We start from the raw sequence: 15,043 nt of genomic DNA, 5'->3' as shown, positions 1-15,043 counted from the left end.
TTCCGACACCCTGCTGGTGAGAGGTTTAGTTAATATTTCACTTTTCAATTTGAAGTGTGGTCTTCTATAAAATTTACCTTGGGTATACTATATGTGCGCGGTTTAAAAGAGTTAAACGTGAACATTTCACCGAAGTTGGCCCACTGTTGGATGTAATTGACGCCAACCTAAATGCTCCAGGCGAAAAAAAACTACTTGAAGACGAAGCTCTTCCTCTGAAAGCAAAAGTTTTTTTTTACTCGGAGTTTTATTATTTTTGAGTTTTAGCTCAACCCATGCTTCCCAACAGCGTTTTCTACCTCCATCTAGCTTAAGTGAGGCTCTTAAGCACGCCACGCAAACACCCCTACCCCATGCCGGTTCTTCCCTGAAGTTATAGGGTTCAGCAGCCCTAAAATTCTGCAAACTACGCCGTTTCTGTAAGACCAAGTTGAGACAAGTCCGTCTCTACTCTTTTGGAGAAGGTAAAGGGAAGTAACCAGCACATTCAGAATGAGCTTATAGGAGTTACATGCCAGTAAACAGAGAAATACTAAATCTTCAACACTTGTCTAAATGTTTACCCAATACATTTTATTCAGGCAAAATTATGGGGGAACAGACGAGCTGTTCTCTCACTGCTAAAGGAACGACGTATACTACTGCACATGCAGATATACTGACTACAATCAGTGCAATGGCGAACGTAGTCAGAAATGTTATAGAAATAAAGCCAGCGATCCGGCGCATTTTAGTACAGGCGTTCCGAGTTGTGTAATTCACTTGTTTGCTTTTGTTTTTTGCAGTGTCTTCTATCTGTGTTATTGATAATGTCTGTAGGCGTATGCTTCTTCAAAGAGGCCAGGCGTGCCAGCCGACGAAATACCGTAACATGGATCTCTTCGGTTCCTTGAAGCCTCGAAGCTGCCGTCTGCATGGGGTCCAGCAATCTCGGCACTTTGATAAACCCTCAGCTAGAGCCAATATGATGTTGTGCTGGGCCTCATGCAAAGCTGGCAGACCGTTCACTCAGCAGCGTTCAAACTTACAGTCAGTTCCCTCGACGTATCATTTAAAAGCGTGGCCAGCACTATGTCACTGTCGACAAAAAAGCAATCGTAAGTGAGTTATCGGCTAAAGAAATCTTTCTCTCATATCGTTCCCACCAACTTGGTCCTTGTAATTCACAAAGCACACTTGTTTTCATGTAGTACAGTGTGTCTTATTGTAGTCCGTTACCAGTGGCAGTAATACAGTTTGTGCCAAGAGCTCGGAAGGGTCACGCAATTCTAATATGCACCAACATAGGCATTGCGTAACAAAAAATAATTTCAAGAAATGTAGCGTTGCGCTTATGAGCAGTGTGCCCATTACGTGCGCCAGAAACAGCCTCAATTTATTTATTCAATCAGAGTGATTCTAAAAGCGACGAATACTCAGTGACCAAAAAGAATAAGAAAGTGCAAAGACTGCTCAATAATTCATTCAATCCTTTACGGTACCCAATAAAGCACCTGCTGGTGAACTCCGTCCAACGTTAATTATTAAAACCGCATCGAAGCGGCAGAAGACGCGGCAGATGCACCTGCATTTGTTGGCCTTTTGTGTCTTTTTTTCTCTATTCAGGTGGCCCAACTATTTAAAATAACTGTGCCTGGCTGGTATCCAAACACTCGTCGAAGCCTGTCACAAGGACGAAGAAAAGGGAAACGGCTACTTACTAAACGCATATCGCTCAAGCTTACGTCACTGGTAGGAAGTGTCTGTCTCATCGAAATTCCCGAAAATATTTTACATAAAAAATTCCTTGAAAGCCGTTTGTAAGCGCCCTGAATTTATGTATGTGCTGCAAAAAACTATGCCCGGCTGTAGACCTGATTGTTATAAACTTATTTCGTGACACAGACTAAATTCGTGCTGTAGAGGTATAGAGAAATAGAACTTGAATTTCTTAAGGAAACATTTTTCCTAATACCCTTTCTTTCTCGCCAATTCAACCTATTTATTTACTGTGAACGTTACGTAAATACATTAAAGTTATTTGTTTAGTCAAGTCTACGCTTCGACGGCTGCCAGCGTGGGGATGAAGATTCAAGTGGTTGAAATCAAGGCCATGCTGCGAACCCTCACAATATTGCTGCTGACCAACAGGCACACTGCCCTCCTAATACAGGCCTCCTATCTATTCCTCTTCCACATCAACCCCTAAATACACTCCTTGCCCGTAACAACATTCTCCGGCAGGATACACGCGCTGTTGTCCCACCGTGTGTCTGCTCTCTCCCCTTTCACCTTACTAGGGCGGAGGAAGTCGTGCTTAGGAGGCTTCGGGCAGGGGTGTCCCTTACACCAGCTTTCATCTCCATAGAGTTTCCTACAATACTTACTAGAGGGAACTTTGGCGCTAGTGTCTATGGGAGCTGTAACGCATGGCGCTTCAGCCAGCATGGGAATGATGAGTAGTAAGATTTGTCTAAACTTCGTTCTTTGGGCTCCGTTTGGCTCCGCGTCGCCTGCGTCCGCTTTGTCCCAAAACGAAGTTCAGCAAAAGTCAGCAGTTCCACTTCACCACTTTAACTTTTTTAGCCTCACCAATACAAATCTGGTCACAAAGTTCACAACGATCCATTCTTTTGTCCGAAAGGAAACCTAAACACACCAATAAAAAAGCCACAAGTGCGTTTGAAGCCGTAAGTACGAACATTAGGCAAATCTGTGTACTACCCATTATTCCCGTGGTGGCTGAACGATCGCAGTGCCAGAGTCCCCTCTAGGTAATTTTAAGAAATTGTATATTTATCTCAACATGGAACTGGTCGCATTTACCAGTTGGTGCTAAATGCCCGCACTGTTCTGTTCCGGTGATGCAAGCAGATGCATACCACCTTACATGGACATGCCAAGGATTACAGACGGAACACTCCGTCATCTCCTGCAAACTGGTCTTCGCTACAGTGACACAAACAGTTATGACCGATGGATACATGACAATACATTCCACAAGACAATTCTTCACTTCATACACAACACCGGCCTAACGGCGCACATTTAACACAAGTAAACACAACATATATTATGCCTTAAGGGCATGTCTATGTCGCAAATAAAAAATGATTTTGGCGGTCATAAAAGATAAGGGGTAAGATCCAATTCGGCTATGCAAGGAAGCATTGTTCACAATGAAGAACACCTTGGAGAATGTCCGTTACACATATAAAAATGAGTTACACAAACTTCTTCAATACATGTGTAGACCGTTCTCTTCATTTAGTACACCATATGATGTGCGTAACAGAAGTTCTGTAACTGCAGAGTACGAAATACTACAGCAGGCTTAACATCCGCAATAACCTTTACAACTGGAGAAACGTACCGCGAATGATTTAGTTGATTGATCAAAGGTGATATTTCCCCTAGTCTTAAAATGGAGCAACGATATACTTTGTTTATATAGCAAATTCTATGGATGCTCGCGTTTCTTGTAGAATCTAAACAATGCCACAAATACAGCATGCTATCAGAAACATGAATGGCTGGGCATATTTCCCTATTTTGCTGAATAAAAGCGAGACAATCTACCCTTAATATCATCTTATATATAGCATAACTCGGGTAGAAATTATTGGCAGATTTTTAACTTTGGAAGCCTAGTTATCCCGAACGAACGCTATACAGTTGGCGCCTGCAGTAGCTTCAGTCTTCGAACGCTTCCGTGCTTGGTCAGCTTCGTTATGACGTGCTAATCTTGCCTCTCTTGGCCTCGACCTTTCAGCAGGCAACTTTGCCTTTTCTTGAGCTTTCGCAGTCTCCCTTGTGACTGCCCCTACTGGACGACTGACTTCAGCCTGTCGGTTGCGCTAAAACGCACGCACAAAAGGCCTAGGTTATGCGGCATTCATGGCGAACCGGAGCGAACACGCGCTGGAGAAGCAGTTGTTAAACTTTACCCTATCCACGTGGTACAGCACCAGTGATACTCGCGAGCACAGCTACGACACCTCATTGCAGCTAGCTGATCATGTGCCGGGCCTTTGAGCGAGATAGACGCTGGCACCAAAGAGCAGTAGCTGCTGCTGTAGCGTACAGCTGGCCGAGAGCCAAGAGCGTTCTCTTATTCCTCTTGCTCGCTCCTCAAGCCATGCGTTTTCATTTTTTGGCCAATGCTGTCACACGTCTTGCGTCGCGCTTGCGCTGCGGTCGCGCCAGGTGATTTGAATTGCGGTGAATGACCTGTCGAGACATTAATTAGCGGAAATAGGGACTTCAAGGTGAAAAAAATAGGGAATTCAAGGTGAAATAGGGACTTCAAGTGGTCAGTAGAATTAGAGCTAGATATGTCTCTCGATGTAGTATTAGTTAAAGATGAAATTCAATATTATCTACTTTTTTGTTAGTCGCGCGATTCGCTGAAGGTGTTCAACTTTACTAGGGATAAGAGTAGTCATGCTGTTGATGCCATGTAAGGGATAAAATAAAGGGAACAATTCGCACTATTTACACGGTTGTTCTAAACTCGAATAGCTTACAGCGTGCTTTTAGATTTCAAGTGATATAAAATATAATTGTCTGATGCCACTGCGTTCCGCCGTGTGCCACAGATGGCACTACGCGGGCCAGGACCACATAACTAAGATTACCTGCTTTATATTGCAAGTTATCGCATGAGCTAAAATGATCTGATTTTTGAAGCGTGCTGGCGAAGCTGCTCTCGGGGTAGGCTCGTTTGGGATTTTAATACGTACGGCGAAGGATTTTCGGTAATCGGAATCGACTTGGCTTTGGAGGAAGTGGTTTACCAACGAAAACGGAATCCATTCCTGAAAGAAAGTGAGTCAAACATGAGATCTGCAACTGCAAAATAAAAAAAAACGTAAGTTTTGGACACCGTTGTTATCGTCTATAAAATATTTCTCGCAGGTAAGGTCGATAGAAAATTGACAGTGGCAGGCAGCACGAATGCGCAAGACATGCCATCCTACTTGCGTAAGCTCACTCTGCCACGCACACTATGAGTACCTCTTGCTGGCAGATTACTATATGCTATATATCGTTTAGTAAGTTGCGCAAGTTTCGTTACTTCTAAGACTTTGATACAAGCACGGTGCCTTCTTGTATTACTGTCGCTGGTAACACTCAGCAAAGAGAAAAAAATTGCTGTACCAGCGGAAACATTATTTTTGTAGACATCGACACACGCCATTCACATTTAAGCGAACATTCGCTTCTCTGCTGACGCCTTACCTATCCCGTTTCTCATGTGATGGCATATGGCGAAAGGGAGAAGACAAAGAATTAGTCAGTTCTTGACAGTGACGATGCGCCATGTCTATAGGTTGCCTCGGGATTCTGCGTGACGGAAACGCGCCCTGGCGGGTTACTCTCTCTTCTTAGACATCAAACGGGAAAGCTACATTTCTTTTACGTCGGCCAGCCTTCCTTTGGGATCACTTGCCTTCTGCTATATCCGCTACGGAAGGATAAGCCAAAGATCAGTGGCTGCTGCCCGTGCGTTGTTATGAAGCGCGGAGTACGACTTATTGCATTCCCATGCGTACGGAGACTAGCCTCAATTCTCCCGACCAGGCCCACCGTAGATCACCGCCGTACACAGCGTAGGTACGAGGGACATTTTTTCTGTTGCGGCGGGTCAAGGAGCACCGTTTTCCACCCAAACATGCTAGCAGCGTTTCGCTCGAGCAAGGAAGCCTCTTTGCTTCCTCGCCGGTTTTGGATCGCGTGTTGTACAGTGTTGGGATGCAGCTAAAGGTAGATAAATATCGTGTTTGTGTATTGGTAAGAACGGCGTTGACGCACTGCGTTAGGCGACGTTACGGATCAAGCGCGCGCGTGTAGCGGCGCGCTAGAAGACGTGAAGAGACGGCTGAAGCAGCCCTGTGGCTCGCTGATCCTAAACCGGCAGTGGGCTCTGCTCCTTTGAACCACACCCACTTCCAAAGAAGTCGTAGGGGGCCCATTAGGCGTTTGACATCTCTTAGCCTAGTCAAGACGCCTTTAGGAATACGGCTTGCCGCGTTACCCGCGTTACGCCTGATACGGGTGAGTTTTGTTTGCAGTCATTGTTAGCTGATGACGCGTCGCTCATCTGGTGACTTTTGGATGATGCGCAGGACTATCTCTCAATGATTGGCGCAACATAAGAATCATCTGCGAGGCACAGCAGAAGGCCCAGTACGACTGGAAGTGTTGGCCGGAAGCGCATCGCCATTCTCTGTGACTTATTGACAAAAGAACGCGACATTAGTTTGTGCACTTTATTCCTAGAAGGAGAAATAGTTTGTTTTTTTAAGCATGAACCGCTTTTAGTTCCCGCTGGTAGCGGCCTTTAAGTGACCCTGAGCCAAATTCCAGCGCCGTTATCCGGGCGCTTCAAACGAGACATCCTGGCCCTCACACGAAAACGTACAGGTACTCAGATGAGACAGAACGAGATCACCATGGCATCTAGCCAAAATATTAGAACAGAGCGGTCTCAGGCACAGGCCCTGTCTACAGTCACCTCATTACTTACGCTGCTTACTGCTCAAACAAGTTCCGAATATGGCTTTGAAGTATTTCTTAATATTTGTTCACAATATCACTTAAGCTGTAGCGTCTAATACCATCACCATTTTTTATCTGGAACTTCCAATGGCGGTGTCCAGAGGGCGGTATCGGCAACATAAATTTGCTCTTTTACACGCCAGCGCCAAGCGTGTGCTATTTTGAAAAACAGCGATCGGCGAGTGAATTGCGCTCTGCTCAAGTTACCTTAAGTGGTTTCGCGGCTAGGGCTGCTGCATTCTTGGAGAGATGGAACCACGTTCCGTGCAGCGCAGAAGCCTCCTGCAGCGTCGTGGCCGCATATGCTAGGCAATGCCCATGTAGCGCGCTAGTACGTGCCAAAAGAATCCGAACCGGAGAGACGACGACGACGACACGCCAAGCAGGAGATGGCTGCGCCTGTTCCAGTTCTTTTCTGAGAAAATGGCTTCTGAAATATATAATTTGTGGACTCCCAGCATGAACGTCTGTTTGCCTGTTTACACACCCAAGATTTATCTCGCACAACGACAGCAAACACTGGCGCACATATGGACGAGTGGCCAGTGTAGTGTGGTGTAGTTTGGTGTAGTGTGCCCTTGCGAACATGCACTCTAAGAAAACAGCGAGTATTTGGGGAGTATTTCTGCTACACAACAATAATCGTCATCTGGCTTGCTCACGTTTCCTTTCTTGAAAACCTGGCTCTCGTCACTTTCCTATCAAGAATGCTATGTCACGCTGACAACGCGCGCGCCGTTCGTGACCGGCAAGTGCCGGGACCGCGGTGATAATGCGAGGAAAGTACGCGAGGTGGATGACAATTATTTTTGTGTAGCAGAAATACTGCCCAAATACTCGACTTTTTCTTAGAGTGTGCCCAAGATTGTGGCTAGAATAATTTCCGACCAATCAGTTTTGCTGGTAGATATCTGATGGCTACATCCACTATAGATTACGGGAAAGCCTGCCATTTTTATTCACTCTACAATTCACAGACGCCACCTCTGTTACATCGCCATAACCATGGCACCGCCATGGGTATGGTGATGTAACAGAGGATGCGTCACGAATGGCGATGTAACAAAGGTTCGTCACGAATGCGTTTGTTTTTTGGCTGTGGTTAGACGCCACAGAGGGACTGCTCTATCAGCGAAGAGCTAAGCTTTTATCCGCAAGTATGTAACAGAGAGCGCGTCATTTATTTTGCACATACAATAATAGGGCTTTATGCAGCCTTAGTTTATTGTTTATTCATAATTCGAGCGGGAGTATTGTTGTAAATAAACTTATTTGTGCAATTCTACTGCCAGTTAGTAGAAAGGATGGTGGTCAATATAATACGTACGAGGAGGTGGTGTTGGACCACGCTTTGGAATTGGCGGAGGTTTCGCACCTGCGAGACAATCGTATGACAGTCGTATGTTGCTATTGCAAAGGTTAAAACATAACGCCAGTGCTTTGAATGCAGCAACAAAAAAAACGGTATATCCCACGCCCTGTGGGAATCGATGTAATGCGAAGCAGTATAAGACGCTGAATACACCGCATTCTTTGGCTTTGAAGCAGATCAAAACATTCATGTCATGACATGTAGTACACGATGACATGTTTGTGACCCATGCACGCGCGTACAACCTGGTGCATACCATGCTAATGAAACGTATTCTTCTATAAATGGAGAGTCTTTGATGACCACACGCACTGGTGTCATGCCGCACCTGTTTTGGTATATATGCAGTAAACGAAGCGGCCGCTAGCCCACCAATATATATATATATATATATATATATATATATATATATATATATATATATATATATATATATATATATATATATGTATATATATATATATATATATATATATATATATATATATATATATATATATATATATATATATATATGCGCTAGCAGCCGCTTCGCTTACTGCATATATACCAAAACAGGTGCGGCATGACACCAGTGCGTGTGGTCATAAAAGACTCTCCATCTATAGAAGAATACGTTTCATTAGCATGGTATGCACCGTGGTATATATATATATATATATATATATATATATATATATATATATATATATATATATATAATGTTATAAAGTCGATTTATTGAACGTAGAGCTGGTCACGCAATGTACCGAGCACAGTTCGCTAGCTCGAGCCTCTGCTGCACGCTCGATGATGCTGCTGCCTCTGCGCCGGACTATTTCCTCTTCGTTACAGTATACCGGGTGTTCAAAGTAAAGCTTTATGGTATTTTTTTAAAGATTCAGCACTGGGAATAACGTGAAAACCACCTTTGCAGGTAAGTTATGTGTCCAGGGGAATACAAAATGGGACAATAATTATTGCTGTCAGACGTCTTAATATTTGAAAATAACTAATGAAGTTTTTTACTCAATGCAGCAAGCGGGTATGTTTGCATCGAAAAGTTGGAGGCCGTCGCGTTTCTACACAGTTCGATTTGGGAGAATTCTAGCATGTCTGCGCCCCGAGATATCCCGGTGTAAAGTTTAATTGCGGTTTGTATGATTACTCATCCAATACGGTGATGATCGGCGCAGTGTTCCTCCCTGATGTGACCAGCAGTCATTGATTGATATCGCCAGCCGGTAGAAAAACGGTAATCGTTATCATCTGTACCTATGCATTCCACTTTTTCTCAGATTAAACGCCGCACGCAATTGCCGCGACACATCGGGGAGGAGCTTTGCGCCAGTGCTCACTGTCTTGCATGCGTAATCATGCAAACCGCAATTAAACTTTGCGGCGGGATATCCCGGGGCACAGACATGCTAGAAGAATTATTTCAAATGGAACTGTGTAGAAACGCGACTGCCACCAAAGAGAGAGAGAGAGAGAGAAAGAGAAGAGGAAAGGCAGAGGTTAACCAGACGAATGTCCGGTTTGCTACCCTGCACTGGGGACAAGGGAATGGGGAATAGAAAGAGGAAGAGGGAGAGAGAGGAGAGCACTGCACGTGCGAAGGGGTACAATCAGTCACTGAGGCTGGGGCATCTCTGACCTACGTGACATCAGCGCTCTGAAATTCCATTGGGGAATCGCGGCATTTAAGAGGGCCGTAGGCGAGCCGTTGTGATTACTGCAGCGCTGAAACACTGGATCGAGAATCTTCAGCACTTGCAAGGCAGTTCGGGCTGACGGAGTGTTTAGCTTATTCAAAAGCATCAATATAGTGTTCAGAAGAGAGCGAGGCATCGCAGCAATGTCCTTGTCTTTCTCCGGCAAGTCGTGGGGAACCAGCGCTCGGTCTGTGTCTGCTGCGACCATTGGAGTCGCTGTGTATGGTGCTGTGGCTTCGGCTGTGGCTGTGGTTCTGGCTGTGGCTCTGGCTGCAGCTTTGGCAATGCCGGCCATGCTTCAGTGTCCATGTGCTCTGGTGCGGTCTTGTCCTCAGAAATCGACTAGGGCGTGTCTAGTCTAGGCAGCAGAGTATGAGGTGTCACCTGTGAACTGCGCTTCACAAAGTTCCTTGAACATCTACGGCGTCGGGAGCGTCGCTTTGTGACGACAGCAACAGCTTCCCGACGAGACGAGCGGTCTCGTACCATCTGCTTCAAAATCTCGTTTTCCTTCTGTTTCTTGGGGCACTCGCTTGACGAAGCGTCATGGGAACCGAGGCATTTGCGGCACAAGAGGACCGTGGCATCACAGGAGTCTGCAGCGTGTGGTTCGGCGCAGCGAGAGCAAATGACCGTGCTCTGACACACGGCGCTCACGTGTCCAAACCTCATACAATTGCGGAATTGAAGTGGCCGTGGAATGAACGGTCGTACAGGATGCCGAAATTGGCGGGTCTACCTTGACATGGGAGGGCAGAGATTCACCCGTGAATGTTAGTTTTATACAGCGAGATGTGCCCATGCGCGACATGTGTATTATAGGGATGCCATCAACTGTTGGCTTCACCAGACTGGGCAAGTCTGTGTTGGAAACAGAGACATCCACATCGTAGATGGCAACCAGTAGTGGTACCACTGGCCAGTGGGATGTACGAGCGAACCTTTATGCTATCAAGTTCCGTAATTTTGCTCAGTGTGCTCAGTGCAGTCTCATGAGCGACGTCGATAGCCAGGACATTTTTTCGTGTGTTGACTCTCACGTCCCTTACTTCATTTGGCACCGCCGCTTCGAGAAGCACCGAGACCGACTGTTTGTTGAGTTGTCTCAGGTTGTCGGTAGCGAGTTCTGGTACGAAAATAATCGTACTGACTGCGGTCTTCCGAGTAGATTTGAGAGTTGACTTGCCTGAAGACAGGGAGGACCCGGTGTTTCTTCGCTTCGCCTTACGGCGTCGTACGAGCTGAAAGTCGTCATCGGACGAGTCCTCACTGCCGAGCGTGCAGACACTGGTTTCGTCGCTGTCCGTATCACTATGGAGCCCAGTGCGCTTGCTGGAGACCGCCGCCGCTGTCGCCGCCATCCCCGGCAGGGCCCGGGGAGGTCTATACTTGCATCGGCGCTAGAAACGTGGCGGATATCCAGCGGTGAAGGCAGAAATATTAAGAAACTAGCGGATCGGTAGTCACAAGCGTTCTGTAAAGCGAACACCTCGTCTTCCTCTTACTAGTATGTCATGACTAGTACGTCACGACAAACTTGCCCGCTTGCTGCACTGATTAGAAAGTTCATTTTCAATCTTAGTTAATTGGGCGGCTGACAATAATGGTCTCACTTTGTGTCCTACTTGACAATAAACTTATCTGCAAATGTGGTTTTCACGTACCTCCTTGTGCTGTAAGAAAACCATAAAGCTTAACTTTGAACACCCGGTATATAAATATACAAAACGCTAACGAAACGGCTGCGAGTGCGACATCAGCGTCTCCTGCAAATCACGCTGTTCATGACATACAAATTGTGATTTTCATGTTACGACCTGTCATTTAAGTTCGCCATCCATTCATATCACGCCACCGAATTCCGGTCTAGATCAAGCTAGCCAAACAGCCGCGAGGGAACCATGATCGTGTCATGTAAATCATGCGGTACATGACATGCATATCATGATTTGCATGCTGCGACCTGTCATGTGTGTTCGTGTTACACAAGACAAATTTTGATACATACCATTTTAACGAATCCGCCCCGAGAACGCCAAGACCGTGGCATGTAAATTTTGTCGTTCATGACATGCATGTCATGATTTTCATGTTACAACCTCTCACTTATGTCCGTCACTACTTATTTCACACCACACCAATTTTGGTATATATCCAGCCAACGAAGCGGCCACGAGGGCACAGAATCGTCGGCGGAAAGATAGATAGATAGATAGATAGATAGATAGATAGATAGATAGATAGATAGATAGATAGATAGATAGATAGATAGATAGATAGATAGATAGATAGATAGATAGATAGATAGATAGATAGATAGATAGATAGATAGATAGATAGATAGATAGATAGATAGATAGATAGATAGATAGATAGATAGATAGATAGATAGATAGATAGACACGCTCAAAGTGGCAGAAGTTTGCTAATAAATGCTTAGCATTAAAAAACGAAGATGGTTGAAAGCCACAACGACTAGTATTGGTCATGTTCGAAACCACGGCCCAGGCCCATCCACAATTTTTATTGAACAAGATGAATTGTCGCAAGATCTCGGTGAATTTTCGTGCTGCTGCAGCCCACAAGAGTTGTAGGTACCCGGAAAGATTGCTGGAACGACTCGTTTGCCCATACTATAATGGTTTACACATACCTTAATGTAAAATTTGTCTTCAAAAATTGTACTTTACGTTCGAATGCAGTGTAACACAGGGTTTTGTATCTATTGCCTGGGAGATATAATAGTGTTATCCTGTTTACGTGCACTGACGTGTACCAGGTAAGGGCGCTCGGAAAACCCACTAATATTAAACATTAGTTTCTTTTTTTAGCGCAGCTGTAAATGTCACACCATCATTTTACGCCATCCATTCTTGTCAACAAAAATCAATAGCGCCAATGAAGAAGCTGGAACTAAGCGGGGCAGTCCGAGAGCACGAAAAAATTTGGGGACGCTTAAGCTTCGCCTTTAAGAGTTGAACGCGATAGCGATATCCTGCCCCTAGTGCGTACTTCGAACACTACGAGTGTTTAACAGAATGCGTGCACTAAGGTGTATGCCTTATGTAATGGGTAGGATGCTCTAAACCAGGAGCAATTATGCGCGAGAAACTTTTTCGAAGTTGCGATGCACCCACTACGTGGTCCTAAGGGAATACGCGCAGTAATGTGTGTGCCTTTTGTAATGGGTGGCTGTCTTTAAACCACCAAGTCGTTATGATATTGACGTGGTGTGACGCCCGGTGGCGATGTACGCTTTTACCACGCATTATTACTGCGATATTACATCTCGTACTGTGACACCTGTATACAGGAAGCGTATTTTTGGGATGCATGAAAGTTCCTTTCAGTGCCGTTCCAAGCTGAGGCGTGGCTGTGTGGTAGAACACCTGCTTGCCACGCAGACGGCCTGGGTTCGATTCTCACGCGGACCCAACATTTTTATAATTTATTTTATTTGCAGCTTTTTCGATTTTTCGGTCACGGAGAAGATGATGATTTTTCGCTCACAACCAACGGCGCCGACGCCGACGGCGGAATTTCTGCGATACGAGCTCTTTAACGCTATCGCGTTAAAATACGTACCAGGCTTTAAGTGACGTTCTGGGTCTGGTGGAGGACCTTTAGGGAATATCATGCGCCCTGAAAATGAAATGAAAAGCGTTCTTTTAGAAGAAAAAAATGCATGCACTCAAGAGGAGCGAATATTTTATTATAAGAATCCTGAGCGCTTTAACTTTATAGGTAGTACAATGAACGCTTTAAAGACACATATCGCATCGTTTCTTTTATTCAGTTCATAAAAAAACATAACTTCGTTTAGACCGACTGATTCTTTTTTAAAACATTTCGCGCCATCTTGTGTCTCATGTTCTTCGCTAGCAAAACAATTTTTATTCTATTTTTAAGTTCTCGCTGAAACTTTTACTTTGGAACGTAAGTGTGGCATATCTGATTTCCAGGTATTTTATTCTCGTCACCCATGAATTTATAAAACATCATAAAACTTGCCATTACATCCCTTACCCCTTTGAATACACTTTAACACATTTTCATTGAAACGCACAAAAGCGCTCGCGGGTGCCATCATATCTACGACGTCACAGCAACCAGTTGCTAGTGTTTTCGGGCTGTCATGCCACCTGTTCGTGCCTTTCCTTTCTCGCCAAGTCTTTTTACTCCATAGAGGCGTTTTTGCTATTTTGGAACGGCAGTCTACTCTGAAATTATGTATATATTTGCGTCCCTATGAATAGCAAATTTGCTTTGGCTGGTTTTAACATATGTGTAGTGCTTAACTACATATATGAGGGGTCTAACTAAACGCGAAGCAATGGTAGAGTTTGCAAAAATGCTCAACATTGCACGCGAATGCTCTCCCTCCTTATCTGTGTTTAAGGTTTTGTGTAGGGCGTTCTTCGGAAAGTCACATCCACCGTCACGCGACCAATCTCACCTGGTCTTGCCAGCTCACGCAATCTCTCTCTCATTCTCAAGATGTGACAGAAGGGCACGTCAGACAAGCGGTTCACCGGAAAACCCTGATAAATGTAACCGGCGATTAATATTAAACATACCCTATTCGAACTACCTGCCAAGGCGTGATGGCTGCTCACTCTATTACATGACTAGGCGGTAAAATAACATATCACAATACTAAATATTCTTATTGCAGCAAATATATGTGACAAACTTCTGTCTACACCCTCTCTCAGCAGTTCTTATAAGTAACGAAATGTTGTGCATGCGGAAAGTCCATTTGTGGTGAGTTATAAAGAAAAATCATAATTTTTCAAATTATTAACTTCATGTGGATGAGAAGGGAAATCTGGGCTAGTTGGTTGTAGTTCATAGTTATAGTTCAGTTATAGTCCTCGTCGTTTTTGCGCTGTAAGCTGTTCATGTGGATGGTAATAGCGTGAAAAACATAACTTGAGAACACAATCTAAATGTGAATAACGCAGATGCATACTCCATACGCGACCACATTTCGTTGGCATTTGCTATACAACGTATGAAAATAATGTAATACTTACCCTCATGAGGTTTCGGAGGTGAATGGGGAGTTGTGGCTGGAAATGAGAAAAAAAAACATGACTGATCTTTCTGTCATAGGAATCGGTATAGCACGAAAGTGACACGTGTCTTCACAGAACTACTGCTTATTGTGTAGTGATATATGAGAGCTTGTACAATGTCTATTCGTGTTTGGCAGCTATAGCACCGTTTGACGTGGATGCACCCATGTTGACAGAATGTCTATAACGCGACGACTAACGCCCATGATCATTATTAAACCGTTGCGCGCGGTAGCTGAAGGTGTGAACATATATTTGGACACAGCGAATCGTGAATCCCGCGTAAGGATATCGACAAGCTCATAATCAACACTGGTACCCGGTATGCACTTCTTCAAAGCGTCGTCAATTAAGGAGAG

At 44.7% G+C, this 15,043-nt stretch overlaps 1 long non-coding RNA gene across 1 annotated transcript; it reads right to left on the bottom strand.

Annotated features, from left to right (window-relative positions):
- Positions 1–598: 598 nt before the first annotated feature.
- On the bottom strand, positions 599–14,684 carry LOC119403360 (uncharacterized). Its single transcript, XR_007417169.1, has 5 exons — positions 14,643–14,684; positions 13,192–13,248; positions 7,868–7,915; positions 4,722–4,796; positions 599–1,077 (listed from the first exon to the last, which is right to left on the bottom strand). It is a non-coding gene; the product is annotated as an uncharacterized LOC119403360 (long non-coding RNA).
- Between the last annotated feature and the right edge of the window lie 359 nt (positions 14,685–15,043).

Source organism: Rhipicephalus sanguineus, chromosome 8 (assembly GCF_013339695.2).
Source record: "Rhipicephalus sanguineus isolate Rsan-2018 chromosome 8, BIME_Rsan_1.4, whole genome shotgun sequence".
NCBI classification, from domain to species: domain Eukaryota; kingdom Metazoa; phylum Arthropoda; class Arachnida; order Ixodida; family Ixodidae; genus Rhipicephalus; species Rhipicephalus sanguineus.
Note: the sequence above shows the minus strand (reverse complement) of the source record. Positions and strands in the feature narration are given on the sequence as shown.